Here is a 12041-nt window from a genome sequence, read left to right on the forward strand (position 1 = left end):
GAAATTCAAATTTAGCTGTGAAGGTAAATTGTGTTTTGATTCGACTTGAACTGAATGTCCGATTCTCCTGGGAACCGGACCAAGACGAGTGAGCCGTCCTTTTTCTGAATCCAATTTGGCTCAGAAAAACAACTCAAACTCCAGTTATTACAAACACTAAATGCGAATAAGACTGGCTGAGGAAGACTGGGATCTCCTCTTTTTTTTGGAATCCATTTATTTGATTCTGGGGGGAGTAGGAGACAGCTGTTGGCCAGGCCCAGCTGTCAACGGCGGCTGGCAGAGATGAGAAGGGAGGAGTGGATTTGAACAAACCTGTGCACACACGCTCCCAAAGGAAGCTCCTTTTGAAGAATTCCTTCAAAAGCCCAGATGATAACTGGATGGCTGCGTTTACCTCCCCGTCTGTGGCAGATTCACCATCCCATACATCCATTACTTGTGCTAAATGCTGTGATGGTGATGAGCTGTGATTCACCGATCAGAATGTGGCCCAACACAAGCTGAATTTTTAGGGGTCTGGAATATACTGTAGGGGATTATGAATGATTTCATTGAAACTGAGACCAGGAAACAAGGTCTCTTAAGTTCAAATGGCTAAATCCGGAGGTGGTCTCTGATTAAACTGTTCTGACCTTGTACATTTCCTCGAAATACAATACAACAGGGGCATCCGGGTAGCGTAGCGGTCTATTACGTTGCCTACCAACACAGGGATCGCCGATTCGAATCCCCGTGTTACCTCCAGCTTGGTCGGGTGTCCCTACAAACACAACTGGCCATGTCTATGGGTGGGAAGCCGGATGGGTGTATGTGTCCTGGCCTCTGCACTAGCACCTCCTCTGGTCGGTCGGGGCGCCTGTTCAGGGGGGAGGGGGAACTGGGGGGAATAGCGTGATCCTCCCACTCGCTACATCCCCCTGGCGAAACTCCTCACTGTCAGGTGAAAAGAAGCGGCTGGTGACTCCACATGTATCGGAGGAGGCATGTGGTAGTCTGCAGCCCACCCCGGATTGGCAGAGGTGGTGGAGCAGCGACCGGGACGGCTCGGAAGAGTGGGATAATTGGATGTGTACAAATAGGAGAAAAAGGGGGGGGGGAATCCCAAAATAAAAAAATACAATAGAACAAGTCACATCACACAGTGCAAACTGAGGGTCCGTTGTGTGGTTTGAGACGAATATGACATAAAGGCCAATAGTGTAGCCTTGAACTTCATTTGACAAGGTTTTACAAGATGTAAGGAGGAACAATTTTCCAAATTTTAACAGGCAAAAAATTAATGCAAAACAATTTCTCACTGCTGGTCCATATCTTACACCCACCACAATTATTATGCACAGAGGGACATTGCAAAGAAATTTGAAAATGTGTTGGAAATGGAAGAGGGGCTCGGTCTAGACTCTGGGCCGGAATGCAGATTCGTTTTTCATGCCTTTTTATTTTACCATGCATTAGCAAAGACTAAATTCTGTGCCCTTTCATTTCCTGAGTTGGAATCAGGCTCCTCTGTGGACCTTGTGGACTATAATGTAGGCTAGATGGCTGGCACCCAGGCTTGGCACAGTTATGTTTAATGACATGTCGTTATGATGGACTATTTAAGTAGCCTAACCCAGGCTATATTTTACAGTTAAAGTGAAAGTCATTAAATATACGTACTGAGCAATGGATTTTTTACTAAATGATTTCCTCAAACATTTTCAGCCAAAGGAAATTTGGTCATAGTGTCAAACAAGTAATTTGCAAATGACTCAAATTGTCAATGAAAATGACAGTAAAGCCATTGATGGCCTTCTATCAAACAATGCTTCCACGTTTACACATTTACACTGCTACCAAATCAAGACTGCTAAGCTGTATAAAGCTAGCTTTTGCTAGTAACACAAACATGTGCGCGCACACACACACACACACACACACACACACACACTCATCACCATGCACACACCTTTGACTAGAAAAGGCATAAAAGGCCTCTCAAAGCCCTTTTATGTGCATCTTTAATTAATTCCCCCTGAACAAGTCATTCTCTGCACAAAGCCAGTAGGTGCCCCCCATCGCAAACAGCTGAGGCCACAGCCAACATCCAGCTTCAAATCCACCAGCCCCTCATGTTTTAATGAGCTGCATGACAATTAGACTAGCTTTTAGTTTTAGCATGCAAGCCAGAAGATGCCAAAGAGTGGTTTGAAAAAGAGTGCATGAGATGTGACAGACGAAAGAGAATATCAAGTGAGTCGAATGCACCAGTTGGTTGGTTGCTCCTTTAGTCCTGCTCATTAGAAGGTTAGTAACATGAGCAGCCATGGCTCTGGCCAAGGGCTGTCACAGTGTTTCATATTAGACCAACAGCGGGACTCACATCTCCCATGCTTCACTAGCCCGTCTGCTCAACGACAGCAGTTGAAAAGACCTACCTCGGTCTTTAGGCTTCGATCTACAAGACAAATAGGCTATGCAGCGATCCAGATCTATCTTGTGTTTTATGCATGAGGTGGAGTAAAAATGTGCTGGCTACCTTGCATCTTATTCTTCAAACAGCCAAGCTACCAGTAATGATTCCGTCTCACTGGCTCCTGAATCAGATTAATTGTGACTACAAGTGATACAGTGCCCAGAGAGGCACCAACCTCGCTACACTCACAGAATAAGTATGATAAACCTAACTAAAGCTTTCAATGACCTCCGGACAGGGGAGACCATTTCATCATATCTCAAATGGTCTTTGTCTTCCCTTCAAACTGGTTCTCCTCATGTGTGGTTCTCGTCATTGTAGGTGAAGTTTGAGGGCTTTGGTGGTCCAATCCGACACCCCTCCAAGCCCTCCCTAAGCAGCTGTTGGTTACAGCTAACCGCCCACACACTCTGTACTTTGATGAACCATCTTTTTCAGATCCCTCTCGCCAACCTGACAACACTGTTCATCCTCATCATCATCCCCCTCGGGCCCCCTCAGCAGAGCTTTGCAGCCTGCAGCCTGCAGCATCCAGCGAGTCTAACCCTTGGTCCACACAGGTCACATTGAGTTAGCAACATGTCAGCTACATAAACCGTCTAAATATGCCACCTTCATTTGTGTCCCTTCAAGTTCCATTTTTCCAAAAGTTTCACACGTTCAAAAGCAGCAAGTCAAGGGCACTACTGTGAGAAAAGAATGAATACTTCAACAGGATAGGTCTGTGTGCTTTTCATAGGAGGTTGAATCAGTTCATCTGGATACGTTTATTGACAGATACGTTTCATCACTCAACTAAGTGACATCTTCAGTCTAAACAGACTGCAGGTATCCCCATCCCTTATAAACGATACAGTACAATACAGCTGCCTAATGATGGAAACCAACAACCAGTTTCATATGCAAATACGGGTGAGACATTAACTAGAGTTTTGATGGCCATGTGTACATCCTCTGTGAATAGTACACATGGCCATCAAAACTCTAGTTAATGCTATAATAAATGAAAAATAAAAATTAAGCTGTATCAATGGTGTGAAAGTCTATATATCGTGAGCACATGTGTTTACACATGTATATGTACAAAACAAAAGAGAAAGAACAGGCCGCTGTGACGCGCCTAAGACAGTTGAAACACCTAGATAGACCTGGTTTAGACAGCAGCGTTGGTAAAAAAAATTAATAGCAACCCTGTTATGCGAGACACACAACTGATATTGTTGGAGGACAGCCTATAAACATATTTTTCTATTGTGGGAACCGGAGCCCTACAGAAATAATAAACTGCAGCGGCTAGCTCCTCAATTTGAACAGTGGCAGCAGTCCACCACCCTACAAGCGTTTCCAGAGGTCAATGTCACATCACGTATCTCAATGTGTCAGTTTTTTCAGAAATGGGACTGCTACGAATGGAAATACTGTCAGGTTTCTGTATCTCCGAGCGGGCAGTCACCGGCACACAAATCACGCCATGTCAACCATAAAATGACAGGACTAAACCCACACAAGCCACAAAGGACAAGACCGACTTCATCTGGTCTAGGTCATCAGCAAGTTATCCATGTAATAAAAGTATATGTGACAAAACATATGTGGTGCAAAAAAGAAAAAGAAAAAGATAAACAAGGATAGGGAATGACTGCAGGTGAACTTTACAGAATACAACATTGTGCAGGAAAAAATAAATATTTGGCCAAAATGCAACTCTAATAAGCATCTCAGACAAAGGAAATCTTTCATCATCCCTTGAAACAAGAAGAATGTATTCCCTCTGTGGCAGTTTAGGGTGTGTCTATAATTAATGCCACCTCCTAAGCAGCACTGACTGACTGTGTCTCCTTTGTGCAGCCTCCGGCTCTACGGCACAGGGAATCGCTGCAGAAGAAAGGAACCAGTGTCAAGTGGTCAGATGGCATTTTAGTCAAACAAAAAATTTGTGTCAGCTCTTTCTGCCAAGGAACAAGAGGCCAGCGTTCAGAGCTGTTAGCCTCTCTCAGAGGACAGCCAGGGTTTTAATGGGACTACACTTCCACTCCATTTGCCGGGCTGCGTCTTACAGGCCACACTTGCCTACATGGGAGCCAGCGACTGTCACTCTGCATACCTCTCTGCAGCCTGGGAGCTCTGCACTCCCTTAAACAGCTGACAGACGTTCACTGCAAACAAAGATATATCTGAACAAGCCTGACTATGTAAGCTATGTCAGAACTATGTAAGATTATTCATCACGATTTAAGAATGTTAGTCTTGTGTTATCTAACGTTGTTATTTCATCTTAAAAAGAGCATTTTTAGAAGTAAAAAAAAAAGGTATGCTTCAGATTAGACAGAAATCTTGAAATCAATGCAATTTAATTTGTTTCAAGATTTCTGGTCTTGACAAAAGCGATTTTATCCTGTTTTCAGAAGTCTTAGTTGAAATGTCTTACTGCACTAGGAGATTATTTTGCTTGTTTTGGGGATCTTCTTCCTTGAATGCACTTAAGTTTGTCTCAATTTTGACATTGGCATTTTTGCAATGTGGTTCTCCTTCACAGACTCTCAGAAAAAAACCCAAAACAAAACACAACATGATTTTCTAAACCCTGAGTCAAACTTCAACATAAGCCATTGGCAGAGACCTCTGAGGACTCCTTAGCTTGATTACTGAGCCAAGCCAATTATCTCCCGGCTCCTGCTGGTGATGCTGCTACACACTAGGCGCAATCATTACATTTGCCACTGCTAACTGTCCACTGCCTCCCTTCTCCTGTAAGGCCTTGCCCCCGAAAACTTCTCATGGAATGACTTTGGATCCATTTCTCAGCCAAACAACAATTTCATGGCTGGCCAGTCACAGAATAATTACATATTGCTCCCAAGCAGACACATCGATCAGTGCACAGGGATACCTCTCAAAAATAAGACTATTTTTGACTGACAGTTTCTTAAAAAAGATGAAAGCACCTTCATCACAACTCTTTCAAATCCTCAAATTGGGAATGGAATAATGCGACACACACATCTAACGTTTGATGATAGAGTCTGCCTCGGAAAAAGGTATTGGCGCCATTCTATAGCAGCAAGCCTCCTCCCACAGCACAACCAAGGACAATAATAACAAAGATATCTGAAGCCAGCTGAATGCTGGAGAATGATCAATAATGATGCACACAACTTGTTTTTCAAAAGCAGTGTCAATCATTTCATTACTTTTGGAAAAGTTTTTTTTCCAGCATGATGAAATGATTCAAATGTTAAGTTATTTTGAAAAAGAAAAGCATAGTTTTGTCATTTTCATGGAGATGCCACTCTCTACACACATAATAAACAGTCTACTCCTTTTTCCTCTGCACACGGCTGCACACGTGGACCCTGGTGTGAGTCTAATACAAGTTTAAAGAAGCCCTGTACACAGGTTCAAGTAGCATGAAACTTGAGAGATGACTCACCATGAGTAGACAGCAGCAGGGCAGGTCCACAAATCCAGCTTTGAGGGCAGTGAGGCGCTACATTTCGCTGTGTTCAACCACAGCCTCCATCCTTCTCCAGAAGGGATGCCCAGCGGTCCTCTACAAAAGGCAACCACAGTGAAATGAAAAAAATGTGAAATGAGTCTGAGGGGCGCAATGAAGTTAGGAGCCTTGCACTGACGCGCAGCAGAAACTGAAGGCATTGTTTGATACTGGGCTCATTTATATGATAAGTCTTTGCAATGGGCTGTCTGTCCTGTCCGTGTTTACTGTTCATGGTTGCCTTTCCCAGAAGTGAAGACAAATGCAGTGGTTAATGATGTAATCGCCACTGTGGGGCATTGGATGTCTGGAAGTGTTGGCTGACAAGGGGCAGACTGGAAAATCTGTATGCACCGCTGCCACCCTGCCTTAAGAGTGGATTTGACATAATGGTTCCACAGAGCTGCGATACAGAGCTGCAGTGTCACTAAACACTCAAACGTGGCTTTATGCCATCAGGTAAGAGCATGGGAAACAGGGAAAATGAATATTAAAATCTGTATCCAAAGGATGTTTGATCACATCTTCCATTAAAGTACCAGAAGATGCATATCTGACACATCACGGGCACATTAGGGCCCCAGATATATTTAGTTCATAAGGGAATCATGTGGCAAGTGATGGCCATATTGAATTACAGCCCACTGCGAATTTTCCAGCCTGCAGTTTTGTGGAGAGGATATTACTTGTTTTAGAGTTAGGTTATGAGAAGAAGAAAAAAAAAGCCCCAGTATTTGTTTGACATTTTTGCAAACACAGCTGCCAGAATTCCAACACCGAGAACCGAGGCAACCCTGTCAGCGGCCCAGTTTAATTGAGCCAATTCAGTCAGGCTGAAGAGAGTTCCTGTACTGAGCTGGACTATTTTATTCTCCCTTTCTGATCTCCTCCAATGCCAAAGCAGCCAGCTTCTTTGTAAAACACATAAGTCAAATACATCCTTGGTTCTGCAAGGTAACAGGATGTCACTGGTGCACAATAGACTTCGGATATGCAAAAAAAAAAAAAAAAAAACACTGACACAATAGGAAAGCACTCAGGTGTTACAAACTTTTAAGGGTTTTTTTTTTGTCCCCAACTTGTTTGCACAATTCTGCCTGCAGGGACAACTTTGTAAGGCTTAATCGATGAGTCTGTACACAAGTTACGACAAATGCTTCTTAATTAAACCGAGCCGACGTGGGTTTTCTGTGTGTACACAGGTGGCGGATTTAAAAGGATGTTCCAACAGTAGCAAGTCATGTGCTGTAATATTCCTAATTCGCATTAACTGAAATGTTTTTGAGGTTGTGCACAGATGATGGGGGCTGTGAATACTGTCCATGCAGCCACTGTTTTTGTTGCATATGAGTTTTGGAATTCAAACCAATGTAAAATAAGCCGACAATACCAAACGCTATGTTTTGTCCATAAACACTTTTAACCATTTGAGAGTTCCTTTACATTTTTTTGGGGGGGGGGCTTTTTCCCCCTTTTCTCCCCAATTGTACCCAGTCAATTACCCCACTCTTCTGAGCCGTCCCAGTCGCTGCTCCACCCCCATCTGCCGATCTCGGGAGGGCTGCAGACTACCACATGCCTCCTCCGATACATGTGGAGTCGCCAGCTGCCCAGCCGCTTCTTTTCACCCGACAGTGAAGAGTTTCGCCAGGGGGACGTAGTGCATGGGACGATCACGCTATTCCCCCCAGTTCCCCTTCCCCCCAAACAAGCGCCCCGACCAACCAGAGGAGGCGCTAGTGCAGTGACCAGGACAAATACCCACATCCGACCTCCCACCCACAGACACAGCCAATTGTGTCTGTAGGGACGCCCGACCAAGCCGGTTGGGCGTCCAACACGGGGGTTTGAACCGTGGATTCTCGTGTTGGTAGACAACAGAATAGACCGCCACGCTACCCGGACGGCCCGTTTCCTTTACATTTTATCATAAATTCTTAGCTACAACAAGCCTGGATGTTTTCCCGTGTGTCATAAAAGAAGACGGCCAACAGTGCAGTAATAAATGAATAAGGAAAGCATGGGAGAGATTGATTCTCCTAGTCACTTAATGTTAGACGAGGTAGAAAGGCCAGCCAGCTGTCCCCCAGAAAACAGACAACAATTAGAACAGAGACAAGGGGGAGACTGCCTGTGCCACTGGTCTGTTTAATAATGAAAACCGGGTTTGTTTCAGTATATCCTGCCATAAAATATGAAAATACAACTACTACCCCGGGTGGTTCCAATCAATATGAAAAGGCCAATATTTCTAGTCTTTTTTTTTTTTTATCTACTTAAAAGGTTATGGTGGACGAGATCACAACAAATGTTAAATATGCTGCTTTACGTTACAATCTCACAGATAAAATATGGCATTCAAGCTTTCCCTCACGTCCTTCTGCCTACACCTCCAGTGTTTAAGCTTTCATGCATTACCAATGTCCGTGTAGAGTCAAGCAGTTTGTTTGCCTTGGATGGGGGCAAAAAATATGTCTTGGGGAAACCGTTGATTTGTCTAAAACTCCAACCACCAGGTTTGAGAAATAAGTCCTCATAAAGAGATGTTCACAAATTTGCCGGTACCCTTACAACTCACTGAAATAATGCATCATTCCGCTTGAAAAGTGATGAAATTAAAAGCTATTTTGTCATGTATGCCTTTGTTATGTCACAAAATAAGCAAAAAGCTGAGAAAAGAGATGAATTGCTTATTCTACGAAGATATTCTAAAATGGCCTGGACACATTTGTTGGTGCCCCATAGAAAAGATTATAATTGGATTATAGTGATATTTCAAACTAATTAGTTTCTTTACTAATTAGTGTCACATGTCTCCAATCTTGTTATAAGTCATTCAGCCTATTTAAATGGAGAAGAGTAGTCACTGTGCTGTTTGGTGTCATTATGTGCGGCACACTGAACATGGACCAGAGAAAGCAAAGGAGAGAGTTGTCTCAGGAGATCGCAAAGAAAATAATAGACAAGCATGGTAAAGGTAAAGGCCACAAGACCATCTCCAAGCAGCTTGATGTTCCTGTGACAACGGTTGCAAATACTATCAAGATGTGTGATGGAACTGTAGCAACCTCCCTAGGCGCGGCCGCAGGAGGAAAATCGACCCCAGATAGGAATGCACGATATTGGATTTTGGCCAATATCTGATATGCCGATATTTTCCAATTCAATTTGGCCAATTACCGATGCCGACACAGATATATGCATTTTTTTCCACCTAATTGCAGAGAACATCAAGTCTCTCCTGTATTGGACTGAACTGAAGCTGCTACAATGACCACGAAAGCCACCCGCACCCACTGTTGGTTCCCCCCCCCACGCGGGTACATGGCCCTCCAACAGGTAAAAACTACATAGAACTGAGTAAAACAAAACAAAAAACAAAGAAAACAAGTACAAGCTGTTTGAAAGCCATTAAAATAGATACCTTATTGTACCAGAGGCAATGTGACACAGCAATGCTATGGGTTTTTTTTCGTTGCACATGAAATACTAAATCTAACAAATCAATGTGTATCCATGATCCTGTAGTTAAAATGACATAATTAACTAATTCAGTACCAGTTAAAGCATTTGCCAATTAGTTTACTTTTCCAAAGTAGCCTACTTAATCTCCTCAGAAAACACGTAACACAGACACATTTGGTGTCGCAGGTAAAGAAACCTGCTACACCCTGCCATGTGCCACGTCAACGGTTTGCATCACGTGTGTATAATTAAAGCATCATATTATTAGCCTGTCATATCGGAATTTCGGGCCAATGCCGATATTTCATTTTAAAGTCTTCATCAGCCGATACCGATGACGTGCCGATATCATTGTGCATCCCTAACCCCAGATTGAACAGAAGGATGGAGCGAATGGTAGAAAAAGAACCAAGGATAATGGCCAAAGCGATACAAGCTGAAGTTACGTCAGTTTCTGATCGCACCAGCTGTCGCTTTTTGAATGAAAGTGGGCTCCATGGAAGAAGACCTGGGAGGATTCCACTTTTGAAAGAACATAAAAAAGACAGACTGGAATTTGCTAAAATACATATTGACAAGCCACAATCCTTCTGGGAGAATGTCTTTTGGACAGATGAGTCAAAACGGGAGCTTTTTGGCAAGTCACATGAGCCCTCTGTTTACAGACGAAAAAATTAAGCTTTCAAAGAAAAGAACACCACACTTGTGGAACATGGAGGAGGATCAGTTATGTTTTGGGGCTGCTTTGCTGCACCTGGCACAGGGTGCCTTGAGTCAGTGAAAGGCACAATGAAATCTCCAGACTATCAAGGCATTCTGGAGCAAGACATACTGCCCATTGTCAGAGAGCTGTCTCAGACACAGGTCATGAGTCCTCCAACAGGATAAAGACCCAAAACACACAAAGGCACCCAATAATGGATAAAAACAAAACATTGGACTATTCTAAAGTGGCCTTCCGTGAGTCCTGATCTGAATCCTATCAAACATCTATGGAAAGAGCTGAAACATGCAGTCTGGAGAAAGCACCCACCTAACCTGAGACAGCTGGAGCAGTTTGCTCAGGAAGAGTGGGCCAAAATATCTGTTAACAGGTGCAGAAGTCTCAGTGGGAGCTATAGAAAAGGTTTGAGTGCAGTGATTGCCTCTAAAAGGTTGTGCAACAAAATATTAGGTTAAGGGTCCCATCATTTTTGTCTATGTCATTTTCATTTGTTTTATGATTTAAAATATTATGCTGAATAAAAAAAAAAATCAAACACAAAGTGGATGCCAATTACTTTTGTCAGTTTCAAGTTATTTCAGAGAAAATTGAGCATTCTTCGTTTTTTTGTGGAGGGGTACCAACAAATTTGAGCACGTCTATAAACTGGTGTGTTTAGACTAGGCTCCATACACAGAACAAGGTGTTTCAGTACTCCCAGCAACATTTTTTTGTGTCTCCCAAAGACCTGGAAAACACAACACACTGCAGACTAATTTGAAAGAATCACTGATTTTATTAAAAAACAAAAAAACAAAAAAAAGTCTGCCAGTGTTATCGCACTGCCAACATAACACAAATTAATTTGTTATGTTGGCCCAGGCCTGATAGCAAGCATGCCACAGCACATGATAAATGTACAATTAATCATATGGTTCCTTTAGATCTGCCCTGTTGGCCATTTTTATTGGTATTTCTGTGGTTAGAAACACCCTCTAAAACTAAACATTAAAGGAGAATTTACCTACAAAATACATGTTTTTGCTAAGGGCAATTTAGAAAAAACAGCCCAGAACCTTGGGGAGAAATCGTGGCAATCACATCACTCCAGTAGTCAAATACATTGACTCTGAAAGGAAGCATTGCAAAAATAAGTGCAGCCAACTTTCATGAACAATTGCCAAAAATAATAACTGTACCTTTCAGAGGCTTGCAAACACTTTGCAGCATTAGCATGGGGATCATTCACTCCTGCTGATAATTATTCTAGCCTCAGTCTATCAGTTTCAACCTCTAGCACTTGACAAAATCTCCTAAACAGCAGAAACAAGGCAGTTTGGAACCAGTTCATCTGCTTTGTGACTTATCCAAAGTACACTCCAGGGATATAGGGATGGCTCCCTTGAAATGGAAGTCTGAGTGCTGCTAAGCTGTTTTCCCCATTACTCTCACTAAGTCACAACTCTTAATGCGATTTCTAATGTACCGGTCTGGCCTTTCCCCTAAAGCAAGGCAATGCTTCAGGTTGTTTTTACTGATCCTAAGGGTGCAGATACACAGAATCCAGCAAGGACACATCTGGACACACCGGACCATTGGACCATTTTGGTTTATCTGTTTTCAACATGGCAGCCGGGTCACAAACTCTTATTTTACAGCTAAACAGTACACTAAAATATGTTTCTGAAAACATTAAGAGGTGAGAAATAGGCAATGCAGCAACAGAATCTTGATTCATATTTGATGAGCACTGCCTGGTTTGACAGTTGGATCCGGGTTTCGCGAGCTGGGTGGGTTGCGCTCGACAGACTCATTTGCATAAAGTTGAGGCCGAGTCGTGTTCATGCAAATTCAGATACGGCGAATGGTCCATAACTGACCTTGCTGTATCAATCATGCACCATGTGGCCATATCGCCTGCT

At 43.0% G+C, this 12041-nt stretch overlaps 1 protein-coding gene across 1 annotated transcript in view; it reads right to left on the reverse strand.

Annotated features, from left to right (window-relative positions):
- Positions 1 to 12041, reverse strand: part of tanc2b (tetratricopeptide repeat, ankyrin repeat and coiled-coil containing 2b) — a 179095-nt gene that overhangs the window by 155693 nt on the left and 11361 nt on the right. Inside the window, exon 2 of the mRNA XM_056297127.1 lies at positions 5889 to 6008. The gene's annotated coding sequence lies outside the window, so the exon portion shown is untranslated. The remainder of the gene's footprint in view (positions 1 to 5888; positions 6009 to 12041) is intronic.

Source organism: Lampris incognitus, chromosome 17 (genome assembly GCF_029633865.1).
Source record: "Lampris incognitus isolate fLamInc1 chromosome 17, fLamInc1.hap2, whole genome shotgun sequence".
NCBI classification, from domain to species: Eukaryota; Metazoa; Chordata; class Actinopteri; order Lampriformes; family Lampridae; genus Lampris; species Lampris incognitus.